This window comes from Brienomyrus brachyistius, chromosome 12 (genome assembly GCF_023856365.1).
Source record: "Brienomyrus brachyistius isolate T26 chromosome 12, BBRACH_0.4, whole genome shotgun sequence".
Lineage (NCBI taxonomy): Eukaryota > Metazoa > Chordata > Actinopteri > Osteoglossiformes > Mormyridae > Brienomyrus > Brienomyrus brachyistius.
The window spans coordinates 23,772,892-23,789,553 of record NC_064544.1 but is presented as its reverse complement, the minus strand read 5'-3'; the positions used below and the strand labels follow the sequence as shown (position 1 = coordinate 23,789,553).

At 39.7% G+C, this 16,662-nt stretch overlaps 1 long non-coding RNA gene across 2 annotated transcripts; it reads left to right on the top strand.

The window, feature by feature from the left end:
• The first annotated feature begins 1,341 nt into the window (after positions 1 to 1,341).
• Positions 1,342 to 16,145, top strand: LOC125704414 (uncharacterized). 2 transcript variants are annotated; one of them, XR_007381114.1, is made up of 7 exons: positions 1,342 to 3,587; positions 4,921 to 7,747; positions 9,011 to 9,110; positions 9,749 to 12,557; positions 14,365 to 14,401; positions 14,762 to 14,975; positions 15,444 to 16,145. It is a non-coding gene; the product is annotated as an uncharacterized LOC125704414 (long non-coding RNA). The 2 variants fall into 2 exon arrangements; XR_007381113.1 differs by lacking the exons at positions 1,342 to 3,587; positions 4,921 to 7,747; positions 9,011 to 9,110; positions 9,749 to 12,557 and adding an exon at positions 13,153 to 13,773.
• Positions 16,146 to 16,662: the final 517 nt, after the last annotated feature.

Below are 16,662 nucleotides of genomic sequence, written 5' to 3'. Positions count from 1 at the left end.
ACCTCCGGCAACAAGGGGCTTCAGGTAGTGAGCAAGGCACAGCAGTGACCTCGGGCAGCAAGCATGACACAGCAGGGATCTCAGGCAGTGAGTGACATGCTAACAAGACAGCGACAAACTCACCTCCTCTGGTTCACGGCGCAACAGCTCTTTTTGTCAGATTTCCTTTACTTGTAGAGCCTTTCCTGGGCTGGGTGCTTGCAGAGCAGCGGACTTTTCTGGACTGGGCATATGTGGAGCAGTAGGATTGTCTGGGCTGGGCGATCACGGAGCAGAGGCCTTTTCTGGGTCGGGCACTTGCAGAAGGCACTGGCAAGGTCAGCTCCCTACGAGGTAGTGCCCACTTTTTACGTCTCCTCATTCCTTGCTTGGAGATCTGTGTACGTCTTTGCACTGCGACTCTCCTACAGGAAGCAGACAAAATGTCTGGCTTGTCCCTCTCGGAGGCCGTCATCTGCTGCCAGAGCCAGTCCTCTTTGGAAACAAGTTTATTTGGTAACCTCGCCAAATGAATGATCCCCAGGGCTCATCCGAGTTGACATCAAGTCAAGGAGCAAGTCATCATCCAGGCAAGGGGCACACGAGCACATTCGGGGTGGGGTCCCTGGTGGATTAAAAATGCAGCCACAGGGTCATTTAGGATGTTCAGTCATTCTATGGCGGTAGAAGGACGACCCAAATGCAGGCTGTGAGTAGCTGAAACCCCTCGCAGGGGAGTTTATTGAGGGAAACTGCTCACGCAGAGAGAGAGCAATGACTGAACAGGGAGCACAGAACTAAGAGACACTTATTTACATGACCAACAGAGGTGTAAACACAAGGCAGCTGTGGCTAGTTAACAAGTGGGCAGGAACAAGACGTAAGACCAGTAAGCTTCAGGTGCAGCTGATTAGAAGCCATGCTCAAGTGAAACACAGGGAGCAGGCAGGCAGGGCGAGGCTGGATGTGACATGTGGTGGTCAAGGGAACAAGGGATACATAATAATGTTAAAAGGCTATGAGACAGAGGGGGGCAAATGAGGGATATCCAATAACACCTGCTGGCCAAGCGAGGAAGAGATTCAAAGGGCAGGATTGGATGGCTCCGACCCTGTCAGATCCGCCTACTGTTCTGCAAGAGGAATCGCTCCTGGTCCCTCTGGCCTCTGTGCAGGACTTGTATTTGTCATTCCCAAGACTGGCTGGAAAAGAAGGCCTACATCATACTAATAAATGTGATCACTAGGTGTTTCAGTCTTCAGTTTCAGTCTCTCTCTCTCTCTCTCTAGATATATATATATATATATATATATATATATATATATATATATATAATTGTGGGTTATATAGCCTAATCTGGAAAAACAGTAGGCTAAGCGTACATCCTACAAACATCATGGAATTGTCGAGTCCATATTCCGTACCACAGAGCTGCTTTGCTGATGAATTTTCGTGCATCGCATGTGTACTGTATAGGTAGTGACTTTAGTGTTACTACTGTGAAAACTGTCAAATTTTATCTATCACTGTACCTAATATCAGCCAATCATTGCGCCGCCATAAGGTCGGATGATGTTTGATCATAAACAGAATGTTAGGGGAATGGGTTGCATTTTTCCATTAGAATTTTCACACAAGACAAATGTAACGAGTAACAAGCCAAATGAAAAGTCAGTACCTTATTTAAGTATTTCAGGACGTTATTTAATTTGAAAAAAAAAAGTAATTAGTTATATTACTCATTATCTCCAAAGGTGATGGAGTTATAGTAACACGTCTCTTGGTTACACATTTTTACGAACACTGTGCTTGACCGAGGACAATCCCCCACCCCGCCCGCCCACCATCTTCCAGGTCATCAAACAACCCTGCAGAAATTATGCTCTGTCTGTTCTCCTCCAGTCATGGCACCCACTCTTTGACGGTTTCTATCTAAAGTGAGCGCACATGTTTTAGCTATTATGCACTTAAAGCAGGAACAACAGAAAATGTATGTTGCTTAATGTAGGATGTAGGCCAAAAACAGCAAGACACATTATATGTACTTGGTTGGGCTGATGTTGGTGCTAAAGAAAATTTATAATTTTCATCATTAGAAGAAAATTCATAACTTGCCAGGAGGTTAGAGTTCCCTGTGTTGAATCACAAGGATATGGTCTAAGTATGTGCTTTATAGTTATGCACTGCGCACTTCAGCTGCTAAATTGCTCTCCATTTATTTTCCACAGCCATGTATGCAATGCAAGTTCTCTGTAATCACGGAAGCCTGTCACACGTTGGACAGAACGCAAGCCCCTTCTAGAGTGCCTACATGCACACATTAACCCCTAAGCCCTGAGCAACCTGTTCATTCAATAGCAAGGAAGAACCCACACAAGAATCATTTACTATTCACAGTCAGATGGTGTGATCCAAAGTTGTACTCCCCGAGCCACCATAATTCAACACTGGTGTTGAGATAATTTCATCATTTCATTACTGTGTTTTGTCTTAACAGGAGATGGTTAGAATGGTTAGGCTCAGTGTTCCAGGAGTCAGTCCAGACTGACTGGCAAAGGTGGATAGTTCACGTCTAGAAAGTAAAAATTCAGACCTAAACCGAGATTTTATTTCAACCAACCAGTTGAGATTAAAGAGTGACAGTCACAGAGTACTCTGGTTGCTGGTTGGTTGAAACAAAATCTTAGTCTGGATTTTTACTTTCTGGACCTGAAATCTCGGCTCTCTGGAGACTGCAGTAGAAGATGGCCCAGTTTCTCGAAACCTTAACGCTACGTTATTTGTAAGTTCTGTGTTGAAAGATAGAACTTACCAATGACGTAGAGTTAAGAAGGTTTCAGGAAACGGGGCCCAGGACATTCGTAAAGCTGTTATACTGGGCAATGACTCCCACCCTCTGCAGATGATCTTAGCTAAGCAGAGGAACACCTTCAGTAAAAGATTAAGACAAAAGATAAGCAACGTCGTTCCTCCCTTAGATTATTAGACTCGACAACAGGATGGCCCAATTCCGGTCCTTGAGGGCCAATCGGCTGATTTCTCTGCTAAAAGACACCTACTAAACCTTGCCCTTAGCTGGTGAGCTGAATAAGATGTACTTGAGCAGAGAAATCTGCAAACTATTTTTCCCTGTAGGACTTGAATTGGGGAACCTACTCTACAAGAAGTCACCCTCTGGCAGGGAGGAACAATCAACTGTTTGAATGAACCAGAACCTCTTGCACACATTCAAAGAACATTCCTTTGTTCACTATACAAACCACTCTGCAATGCTGCTTTTTTCTTGAGCCGTTACCATGGAATTCTTTGCAATCCTTCCTCTGACATTCCTTTCACTGTTACTGCTTATTGTTGTCTATTATTTATTGTTACTGTTTATGAATGTGTAAATGTATTTTTACTGTCTAAATTTGTGTATTCGGTTACTGTAAACCTGCAGTTTCCTTCAGGATTAATAAAGTGTAAGGTACAGCTTCAGTTCACAGCCTCACAGCGTTACAACGACCTTATTATGAATTCAAACCATTTTTATCAGGGATTTCCAGACATCACAGCAAGGCACGGGAAAGTTCTTCAAATGGATCTTCAACCCCAACAACTGATTCCAAGTTAGTTCCACACAAATAAAATAATAGCAATATACTGTGTTGTTTCCAAAAAGGGGGGAGGGGGTGCTCACTGCAGCCCACAAACACTCAAAAGGCTGCAATGAATGAGTGCTGTCTGTGAGAATCAGACAGGTTCAATACCTCCCTAATGAGCAGGTACTGATCAGTAGACATGTGTGTTACTGAACAGAATTGTACGGCTGGAATTTTCCAGAAGGCTTTGGCTTCTGTCTGTTCCCTGGTGCCCCCCTGGTGGTCACCTCTACTCCTTGCTTCAGATATAACAACATTAGATTCTTGCTTTGTTATAAGTCTTTGTGTAGCTTCTGCTCCAATACTGCTTACACGTATAACTGGCTATTCATTGTAAGTTCAGCCTAGTTGCACTTATGCCAAGTTGACACCTTAACAGTAGGTTTGTTTGCAATGTGCCATTTGCCTCACTTATATGTCTCTTTGAACAAGCGCGTCTGCTACATATGATAAATGTAAAATTGTCAGTCTCCATGGCTCCCAGTACACCTCCTTGTTCGGAAGAGCCTTGTGCCACTGTCAGGGTAAAACTCTGAGTTTGTCCTCCAGGTTCTATCTGCAAACAAATGTACAATGTAAACAATTCAACCAGGAGATTTCGTAGATTCCCCCCATTTTATTATTCAAACCACCAATCATACTGGAGCCAATACCTGCCCGAGTTTGTCCCCTTTGCTCCCAAAGGAGAAGGAGGCAAAAGAGGTATCCACTGTGAGTGACTAGTTCCAGAGTAGGTCACATATGGGAAGCTGCTGAAGTACACCAGACTAACGTGAACGTCAACATCACCCCATTCCGCTCCACCACCCCAGACAGCATGTTTGGCCATCTAGCAGCAATAATTAGCCCTGTCTCCCCTCTGAGAAACTCTGTTCCAGGTACATTAACCGGGCCTTTTATCACCTTTAGTTGCCTAATCTCCCTGGTCTTTCATTTCCATGACTCCAGACACCAACGCAGTCACCTACAGCCAAAAGTTTTGAGAATGACATAAGTATTGGTTTTCACAAAGTCTGCTGCCTCATTTTTTATGATGGCAATTTGCATATACTCCTGAATGTTATGAAGAATGATCTGATGAATTGCAATTAATCGTCCCTCTTTGCCATGAAAAATAACTTAATCCCAAAAGACCTGACTTCATTTCAGGTGATTCAACACAGGTGAGAGTGTTGATGAGGACAAGGCTGGAGATCACTCTGTCATGCTGATTTAATTAGAATAGCAGACTGGATGCTTTAAAAGGAGGGTGGCGCTTGAAATAATTTTTCTTCCTCTGTTTACCATGGTTACCTGCAAGGAGAGAGGTTCAATTGTTGTGAAGAAGGCTTCAGGGCGCCCAAGAAGGTCCAGCAAGCACCAGGATCATCTCCTAAAGTTGATTTAGCTGCAGGATCGGGACACCACCAGTGCAGAGCTCGGTCAGGAATGACAGCAGATAAGTGTAAGTGCATCTGCATACGCATAGAGGCGAAAGCTTTTGAAGGATGGCCTGGTGTCAAGAAGGGCAGCAAAGCAGCCACTTTTCTCCAAGAAAAACATCAGGGACAGACTGATATTCTTCAAAATGTACAAGGATTGGACTATTGAGGACTGGGGTAAAGTCATTTTCTTTGAGGAATCCCCTTTCCGATTGTTTGGCGCATCTGGAAAAAAGACTGTTGAGAGTAGAAAAGGTGAGTGCTACCATCAGTCCTGTGTCATGCCAACAGTAAAGCATCCTGAGACCATTCAAGTGTGGGGTTGCTTCTCAGCCAAGGGAGTGGGCTCATTCACAATTTTGCCCAAGAACACAGCCATGAATAAAGAATAGTACAAAAACATCCTCTGAGAGCAACTTCTCCCAACCATCCAAGAACAGTTTTGTGACGAACAATGCCTTTTCCAGCATGATGGAGCACCATGCAATGAAGCAAAAGTAATAACTAAGTGGCTTGGGGAAAACAACATCAACATTTTGGGTCCATGGCTAGGAAAATCCCCAGACCTTAATCCCATTAAGAACTTGTGGTCAATACTCAAGAGGTGGGTGGACGAACAAAAACCCATAAATTCTGACAAACACCAAGTGTTGATTATGCAAGAATTGGCTGCCATCAGTCAGAATTTGGCCCAGAAGTTGACTGACAGCAGCCAGGGCGAATTGCAGAGGTCTTGACAAAGAACGGCTAACACCCAAATATTGACTCTTTGCATAAACTTAATGTAATTGTCAATAAAAGCCTTTGATATTTATGAAATTCTTGTAATTATACTTCAGTATGCCATAGAAACATTTAACAAAAAGATCTACAAACACTGAAGCAGCAGACTTTGTGAAAAGCAATACTTGTATCATTCTCCCACGACTGCACAGTACTTCATACAAGCCATTTTTGACTCCAAGCATCAGCGCACTCACCTACATTACTTGGTCCAAGCCCTTATTGACACCAGGAGGACTACACTCCAGTATACCATTCCTGGGTAATGGCCATCCTTGTTCTATTGCTGATTGCTCACTTCCACCACCTGCATCCAGACCAGCCTACCCCTTTCACCCCTGGGATGCCATATCTATGTGGCTGTAGTCTCCCATAGGGTGGGGGAGTACTGTAAAGTATGGCTCCGTTCTGCTACCTCCACAGCCACAACTACGCTCCCCTCTTTGCTGATCCAGCAATACTGACAGCTGCTGCTCATTTCCAAAGCATTACCCATAATCCTCTGCTGTATGTATACATGGAATGTACAGTATATAAATCACAGTCAGTTCCCTCTACCACTTGAGAGGAATTGCATCTATGATCAACTACTAGGTATTCAGCTACTCTCCAGTTCTTAGCCAATTGCAAGTTTCTTCACTGGAGTTCTCCCATGTGCATCCGATCCCCGATCTCTTTCCTTGACAGTGATATCCTTGTCTCCTCCCTGTGTGAGTATGTGTTTCATCCACCCCACATCCGCACCAGTGCTCACCTTTCTCTTTGCCCCCAGGACAGATAATTCAGTTTTTTGTACCCTGTGTGTACTCTCCACATCAACTCCTGCCCAACATTTATGATCTATAACATTACACTGCTCAGCAAGTTTTTAATTTCTATTTGTCAAACTAGGTGAATCCTGCAGTATTTTTTGTGCTGAGGTCAAATATTTAATTGGAATTAGATATCACACAAGGATTTTGAGTAACACATAATTAAACTTTACAGTATATGGTTGTTTATGGTGTATGTGCATGGCGGAATTGACTAATCTAAGTGGTAGAAGTGTATGATTGTCTGCTGTACTTGGCCTCAGGAACATCGCTCTTAAGGGTCAAGCAGTAGTCAGGAAGCATGTGCTCAGCCCATTGTCACTCATACGTTAACTTACGAGTGGAACACGCGTTACAGTTCAAACCACATAAAGTTTCCTTATGACAACGCAGTGGTGGGTCACATGGCTGTCAGAGACGCGACAGCAGGCAGAGTGGAGGTGGCAAGAGGCTTGCAGGTCGCTGTAACAGCGACCATCTGTCACTGAACGTGGAGGAAACAAAAGACATGACTGCTGTCTTCTGGAAGTGTCATGCTGATCATTTTCCACGCTCCATCAAAAGCTCCATGCACTGTGAAGGCCATCAGACACTCCATGTTTCACAGATGACCTCATAATGAATTCATGCAAACTACTCATTCATGTGCAACTAGATTACACACACTTGCAAATCACATGGTTAAATATAGCATTGCTTTTCTTGAAGAACCTCACCAAAGTTCATATTCTAGTTGGCAGCAGAGCATGAGAGCATCCTGGGGGTTTCTGAGAAGGCCATGCTCTTATCAACACCGTCCCTCCCTTCCCCTAACATGCTAGCACCCTGTGACCTGGTGGGCAGCCCACACCCCTGTGGATGGAGTGCAAAACAAACAGCATCGATAGAGAATAAAAAGCTCAGACCTGCTCTGGACTTCACACAAGTGCCTTGTTTCCTCCAATGTGGAGTTGATGTTGAGCTGGATCTCACTTGGTGCCTTTTAAGAACCTGTCTACATTTCCACCGGTTTCAAAAAAGAATGGAATGGATATGTTATAAAAGTGGAAGTGAGAACAACCCTGTCTCTATATTCACATCTGTCTTCATAAAGGCTTCACAATCTGAGTGTGTAAGTGATTTTATATTTTATTCTCATTTGCTGGTTTGCTGCTGTCCATTTAAGTATCACAGAATATTAAAGTTTGCTAAAAACTGAACGTCCCTTACAAAAAAGAAGTTTATTCAAGTGTATTATTAGTATACTTATTTTAAAATAAGTATACTTTTGGTTTACTTTTAATTTACTTATTACTGATATACTAAATAAAAGTTTACATAAGTATAGTTGGTTTATAAGGATTAGTATAAAGAAAATGTAGGTATACTAAGACAATACTTGTAGTTATGTTTAAGTATACTTGGCCTGTACTAAGAAGTATGCAAAAAAGTTTAACTATATTTGAAATGTACTGCATTATAAAGCCTAAGAGCATTAACTACATAAATTGTATGAAAATAACGTGTACCAGTCCAGCCAAATGTGTACAGGTATACAAAGGACTTACTAATTGTACACATACCCAGAAATTCAGAAATGCTTCAGAAAAATGAAGGCTGCTGAGTTAAAAACTATCAAGCAATCTTTCTCTGTATTACATTTTTCATAGTCAATATGCTTTGTAGAGCAGTATACTTGTACTTATTTTACGAATAGCATGATTAAAAAAAATTGTTTATTGTTCTTTTTTTCTATTTTCTCCTCTTCAAAAAAACAGTTAAGGCCTATTTGTTACCTTGTACAATTGTGCAGTGACCACAGCATTTGATGAACAAATCACATTATTATTTTTGTATATAATAAATACAAAATTTAAACTCAATTTTATTATTTCTATATATGTTTTATGTATACTTTGCTTCTAGTTATAAATATTCTTTTCATATACTGACATATTTTTAAGTTTATTGTAACAAGCCGGGGGGCGGCATGGTGGTGCAGTGGCTAGCACTGTTGCCTCACACCACTGGGATCTGGGTTCGAGTCTCTGCCTGGGTCACATGTGTGTGGAGTTTGCATGTTCTCCCCATGTCGTCGTGGGGTTTCCTCTGGGTACTCCAGTTTCCTCCCACAGTCCAAAAACATGCTGAGGTTAATTGGTGTTGCTAAATTGCCCGTAGGTGTGCATGTGTGAGTGAATGGTGTGTGAGTGTGCCCTGCGATGGGCTGACCCCCCATCCTGGGTTGTTCCCTGCCTCGTGCCCATTGCTTCCAGGATAGGCTCTGGACCCCCCCCACAACCCAGTCGGATAAGCGATTTGGAAAATGGATGGAAATAGACAAGTTTAACTAACTAATATTCTTTTTAACATTTTTTGTGTTAACTCATAGAAGGATGAAGATCTGTCTGGATTCAAATGTGAAGCTAAAAACAGTTTGCACAGTGGAGACTTGTTGGAGGGCAATGTTGGTTGTGAAAACCATGTAATTATTGGTATGTAATGACACTGAGATTATACTGTACTTCATAGCCTATGTGAAGAAGACCATTACACAAACTGAGTGCATTTGTAAAAATGAAACTGTAATTTTTTTTCAGTTGTATAGACAAAATTGACTAAAGACAAAATTGATTTTTGATTTGAAAGGTTATATGGGGATGGATTTTATTTTAACAATAAGTAAGATGGCTGTATTACTGCACTGTGTGGGCATGTGGAGAAAGTAGATCATAGCTAGTGTATTACACAGTTGATTTTTGAGTTTAGAAAAATGGATCCTGCAAAAATAGCAGTTTTGTGCCATCATTCAGCCAGGGTAAATCTGTCAGTTCTGGTTATTTATATTTGCATAATTCACATTGTTGTATTAATTTATTTGTAGCTTAAGTGCTATTGTGAGACCTATTTTTTTCAGAAAATGGAAAGCTGATATGGGGTAATTAGCAACTAATAGAAAGCTATACTTCAAGACTTTCAACATTACAAACATAGGTACATGTAAAGGTAGCTACTCTTTCTACTGGGTATGCTGCTTTGGTGGATTTTATGGGGGATTACATTTCTGAATTCTGCTGAACTAATACTCCTGCTTTGTTTGCATTTTACATGGTTACTCTCTTTCTCTGTGCAGGGCAGTGAAGATAGAGACAATACTGAAAAGCCATTGTATCCTGGTGCCCCTGTTTCAAAAGGAGAAAGTTTACTGATGCTGATGTCTTATCTATTACGGCACAATTTAATTGGTGACGCACTCACTGAAATACTGGAAATGTTTAATATAATGTTTCCAGGTCTTATCCCATCTTCACATTACCTTTTTCATATACAATTTGGAAGTTCCTCTCAATTTGAGGTTTACTTTTATTGTGAAAGTTGTTTGAAATACTTTGGCATAAAAACAGGCTGTCCCTCTCAATGTGACTTTTGCCATTAAAGAATGGCTTCTGTTTTTTTGTGTTGCCCCTACAGTATATGCACAGAGTAAGTAAATTCTGCAAGAATATGCTGTCAGTCTTAAGGAAAAAACTCAAAGTTTTGGGGTTTTCTCTGACATACAGTCTGGTAAAGAGTATCAAAAGTTATGTGACAGTGGAGTTGCTGGAAAAGATGACTTGACACTCATATGGAATTGTGATGGTGCACCAGTGTTCAAACGTTCAAAATGCAGCATTTGGCCAATTCAGTGTCAGATAATTGAACCATCCAATGTCAGCATTATGGTTTGGACAAAGTAAACCGTCCATGGTAACATTATTAACACCATTTGCTAAAGAAGCATCATTGTTGGAGAGTGAGGGTGTTCACTTGAAAGACTTACAGGAAAACCACCAGGCCACCCCAACTTGGCTATTTCGTCCATGGAAAATGATAATTGTGCTTTTACTTCTTCACTGTTCTCTTTATCATCATCATCATCATCATCATCATCATCATCATCATCATGTTGTTCTTCGCTGCTCGAAGAATCACTCATGTCATCATCTGTATTTATTAGTTCATATTCATTGTTGTTCTAAAGGTTGACAAAAAATAATAATGAATCAAAGAATATCACTGAATGTTTGCATGCCCTTTGTATTTAGTGGATTGTAGTATGTTTTGAGAAAGTAAGCAGTAGAACAAAGTTTGTCCTTTGGCCAAAATACATGCAAATCTTTCTGTATTGAGTATAAATACAAATGGATGATACTACATTCAGTATTTTGTGTGCAATACATTCTTAAAGCATTCTAACAATTTTTTTACAAAGTTTTTGACATCACCCATTCATTCTCATTTCAATTCTAGAAGAAGTGCAAATTTGATTCCCAACAGATCTGTAAAAAAAATATTTTGTTGTGCTGGATTTTGTTCATGTTTGTAACAATGATTGGGGATAAAATGGGAAGGATTTGTACCATTAGGCTGACCAGTAGGCTTTAATTGGTCAGCCTGAAAGGAGCAAGAATGTTCTAACCAAGTTCAGTGCCACCCTAGCCTGCAAATTTCAAGATTTGCTGCGCTGGAGTAATAGGTTTGCTGAAAACACATAATAACAATTCCAATAATGTGTACCTCTTCAATGCCAGTACCCACCATGTCAGTTGTGGTGAAGTTTTCAGTGTCCTTTTCATCATCGTCATCGTCACCAACTTCACTCTTTGATGCATTACTGATCATCTGCATTTGCTAGGTCATGTTCGGTGTTTCTGTTTTACAGGTTAAAGAGATGAAACATACTGTAGTATCAAATGTAAAGTAACATTTTTCTTTCTTTTCTTGTATCACAATTAATAATTGATTCAATAGTTTTTACCATTTTAATTTTTTTTTACAATTAATCAATATTTGAATGGTCTGATTTTTGGACCTAGAAGTGCAGGATAACATACAATGGGGCAAAAAAGTATTTAGTCAGCCACAAATTGTGCAAGTTCTCCCACTTAAAAAGATGAGAGAGGCCTGTAATTTTCACCATTGTTCACCAAATTTCACCAAATTTCACCTCAACTATGCGAGAGAAAATGAGACAAAGAAATCCAGATAATCACATTGACTGAATTTGAAAGAATTTATTTGCAAAGTATGGTGGAAGATAAGTATTAAAGATTTCTGGCTGTCACAGACCCGTAACGTCTTCTGTAAGAGGCTCCTCTGTCCTCCACTCGTCACCTGTATTAATGGCACCTGTCCACAACCTCAGTCGCACTCCAAACTCCACTATGGCCAAGACCAAAGACCTGTCGAAGGACACCAGAAACAAAATTGTAGACCTGCACCAGGCTGGGAAGAGTGAATCTGCAATAGGTAAGCAGCTTGGTGCGAAGAAATCAACTGTGGGAGCAATTATTAGAAAATGGAAGACATACAACACCACTGATAATTTCCCTCGATCTGGGGCTCCACGCAAGATCTCACCCCATGGGATCAGAATGATCACAACAACGGTGAGCAAAAATCCCAGAACCACACGGGGGGACCTAGTGAATGACCTGCAGAGAGCTGGGATTATACACTGTACAAGGCAACAAAAAATACTACAAGACAAATAAAGCGTAAGACAAGAGTACAGAATCAAATCTACTTACGTTCCATCTAAACTTAGTTCTTCTTGGAATTCTGTCTCATATCTATGCACACAAACGAACAGACAATAAATTCCGAAGTTCTTTTCAACGCAGCCACTCGCAATAATAGACTAGCGTTGATTTGCGCACGTTCGGTTTGACAGTTAGGCTTTTTGTACTCGTTCATTACAAGTTGACATAAAACCTTAACCCAAAAGCAAAAAGAGGAATTGACAGCGTTAACAACATTTCCTTTTACAATGGCATTTCCCTTATATTATTTTAAAGACAAAACAGTAGAAGTTGGGAAAATGGATTGGATGAGTGTGAAAGACCAGCAATATACATCATCGGAAATGATCCATAAGTGTCCTACACTCGATGATGAAGACGGTTAGTGAAATGTTAAGTGGGACAAAGGCAGGAACAAAACATTGTCCTCCTGTTTTTCCTGCAAAGGTTTTAATGTTCAGTAGTAAGTAATGCTATTAGTCATCAGTTTAAATGAATGATGAAATATTGATTGATATTACAAAATGTAATATCATAATAAATATAATTACATAATAAAATGTAATTGATATTACATTTTGTACACTGCGGGTCTTTAAGTTAAACGATGCTTTTTCTAGCTTCTAGTTCTGACATCCTTTGTGATAGTCAATTTGGCAGCGGTGTGTACATTTTAAATAAAGTTGTTTGTATGCGAAGTCAATCATTCAAAAAAGTCGAATTTTAATAATTGAGTACTTTTAAGTGTGCGTTTTGCTGTTGTTTGTCAATTTAAATTATAGCACATACAACTATTTTTTCCGAAACAACGACGCAGAAATGACATTACCAAACTTCCTGAAAAAATACTAAAAGAATAACGTGATTCAAGCACAATACACAAAACCCCAAAAACGATTATTGCATGAACAGAATGATTGCTTGCATTGCATCGACGTAACTGCATAAATGTCGATGCAAGCGTTTTTTTTTTTTTTTTCTTGCGGGTTCCAGTATTGTTTTCAGGATTAATTCCGACATATACATGGTCTACACCACATGTGCCCAATACGTCGATCATGATTCTACTGGTCTTTCTTAAAGTTACAGTGGGTAGATCGCATGGCATAAATAGAGGAAGGATGACGTGTTCAACCGCGCCAGCTGCTGCAAAACTCTAGCAAGCTACCGAGTCGCCTAGTCAGCATCCAATTTATTTCTACTAAACTTAAGAAAGGGTATAAAAATGAATGGGGGAGCCGGACCAAGTAAGAAGCCAAAAACCTACCACTTCCATACGGAATGGATTTTTTCCCCCAATGTCATATTCGAAGTGCATTTGCCTCATCTGTCAGTCCATCAGACCGTTGCTATTCCGAAAAAGGGAAATATGGAGCGGCATTTTCGGACTGTTCATAAAAACTACGACATTAATTTCGCTCCGAATAGCGAGCTGAGAAAGAGAAAGGTGAAGGAACTGAAATGGAGGAATCATCATCAGATGAGGATATACTGCCCAGGAAGTGGAGGAAGGCCCAGCGACAAATAAAGCAGCTCAAAAGGGAGAATAAGATGCTGAAAGAAGGAAATGTCAAAGAGATACTAGATGCCATGAGAGGTACCTTTCAAATTTGTGCAAAACGTTAAATAAATATTCAGCCTTTATCTAAACAGCATAACAGAACATGCAGAAAAAAACTAAGCAGAATGAACATTTCTAAGAAACGGCAAGCCCAAAATTAAAATAATTAATTATATGACTACTTTCTCTTGTTAATGTAATGGAGTTGGAGCATGTTTGTAATGTTCAACGTAGCAAAAACACATTTGAAAAATTTAGGAGCAACCTTGGAATACAAGTAGATAATCAGCAAACGTTGGCTGGTGTTTCCCATTCTGTGATATTTCGATGTCAACAGACAATGAAGAATATATAAATACCCAAAAGATAGACTGATCAATTGCCAAAAAAGAAGAAAAACATCTATATCCCACTGGAAGGTAGAGTCTAAGAATGACAGTTTTGGATGGTCTACCTCTTAAGAAACAAATATCTGAAAATATGTTTAAAAGATTTGAAAAATCGATATGATTTAGGTTATTGAAACATGCACACTATTGGATGTGTTTCATTAACCTAAATTATCTAGGCAACAGTTTGTTTATTCGTACATACATTCATATATTTATATCTTCTTTCTATTTGCAGAACTTCCCGTGGTAGTGAAACAGTTGAAGTAATTAAAGTAAGTAAAAAAAGTCACATTTCAAAGCTCTACTCTTTCGCCCACCTGCTCAACACCCCCAGTGTCTGTAGACTCACAAGCTTCTGCATATGTCTCTCCTCATATAGAGTCTGATGATTTCGTGAGTTCTTAATATACACTGGAGATTAAAAGTAGAGAACAACCTACAGTTTCCTAAATGTCAAGGTCACTGTGTGCAAACTCCGTAGCAACTATACAAATGATGTGGAAATTCTGCATATTTAATTATGTCGTGATTATGCATAATGTTTAACATGAAAAGAGTATCATTACTTCATCATTACTTTGGTGTGCAACAATTATCGATTGCAAAATAACTGATTAATCGATTAATTGCAGGTGTGTCTTGTGCCAGGATCTGATGTGATAGTCCCTCTAAAGAAGCTTAAATGTCTGCGGACTGCAAATCCATCAGTTTATATCGGAGACCTTGCTGTGCTTTTTTATGGCAGGGAAATGTCTTGTTCAAGTTTGATGGGGGAACAATCTGGGGCACACAGAGATGTGGAATCAAAGCCACAACTTGACAGTACAAAACTTGAGGCTACAATTGGTAAGTTTATTTAAGTGTGTTTTCTTTTATTATTTCTATTTTTTTTTTAGTTTAATACAAAGTAAAACAAAATGACTGCTGTGCTTGACGTTGACTGATTTCAGTTATATTGTTAAAAATAAATGTTGGCTACAGGTTTGAATCATCTGGGTGGTGTTTTTCTTCTCAATAGGTTTAGTCTGGGTTCTCTGGTTTCTTCCCAGAGTTCACAGACTTGGAGTCTGTCATTTGCCAATATGCAGGGTGCAGCTCACCTAGTGCCCTATGCACAATTGCACTTTGATAATGCCCTAAAAGCTAATCATAATATATGCAAAGGTAGATATTCAAATAAGGTTACATTGAACTTCTAAATGCTTCCTTTTACTATTTTATTGCCTTAATTCTGGATGGAGAATTTGGAATGCCACAGGGAAAATAACACAAATGTAATGATTTATTTTGTTTGTGTTTATTTTTAATTCACAGGCCATGTTTTGTCAAAGGTTCCTGACATCAGTGTGTAAGAAGTGAGAGGCATCATCAGAAAGAAATGCAACAATGAAAGTTCCACCAAGCAAACAAAGAAGACCAAATAAAAACACCTTCCATATACTGTATTTGGACATTTCTTGGTTAGACTCAGCATTTGATTTCTCTGCCCTCAAGTTAGTTGTTTAACAGAACTAATAATAGGAAAGTTTACACCTTCCTTGTTTTTGTACAGTGTTTTATTTTGAATTAAGTCAGTTTATTTTTTTAACTTTGGCATACAATACTTGCTGAACATTTTGATTCATACATTTTATTAAATAAGGTCTTAATTCTGAATGTGACTTCAACATTTATTTGTTTGTTGTATGACAGTGGTAGTTGTAGTATTTGATATATGATATACTTCAAATATACCTTTGTACTGTATATTATAACTGTCATGCCCGGCTCGTCGTGTGTGCCACGCCCCCTGCTTACCCACATGTGCTTCCCCGATTGTACCCATCTGTGTCTGCTTATTTTGATTAGTCACGTCCTATTTAAGTCCTGGTCTTACCTGTTCCCCCTGTCCGTCATTGTGGTTAGATGTGCTTATGTCTCCTGTTCTTCGGTCCCTTATTAAAACCTTTAGTTTACCCCGCTACCTGCCTGTCTGCCTAGTCTGTGCACGGCTGCCCGCACGATCACCGTTCTGCTCACCAGTGATCGTGACAATAACTGTACATTTAAGTATAAAATAATTACTGTAAAAACCTAGCAGTATATTTTAAAATGCATAAAAAGACAGGTGTGCTGTAATGTGTAAATATGATTTTTAAGTTCACTTTAAAGAACACTTATAAGTATACTTGCAAAGAAAAAAAACATTGTTCACATAAATTGAAAGTGTATTTTCACAAACTAAAAAAATATAACAGAAGTATACTAACATTATATGTATACATTTACTTTTAGTATAGCTGCAGTACAAAATAAAACTTAATGGAACACTTTTTAATCAGAGTATAGCATCCATCCATCTATCCATCCATTTTCCAAACCGCGTATCCTATTGGGTCGCGGGGGGTCCGGAGGAGTATAGCATCAAATCTGTTAAACTTCTGGAATATTGATCTGGTCAGTTAAGTAGCAGAGGGGGTTGTTTATCATTTTTAGCTGCTTTGATGAACAACTGGTGCACTAGAGGGGCAACAATGAGACGACTGCCAAACCA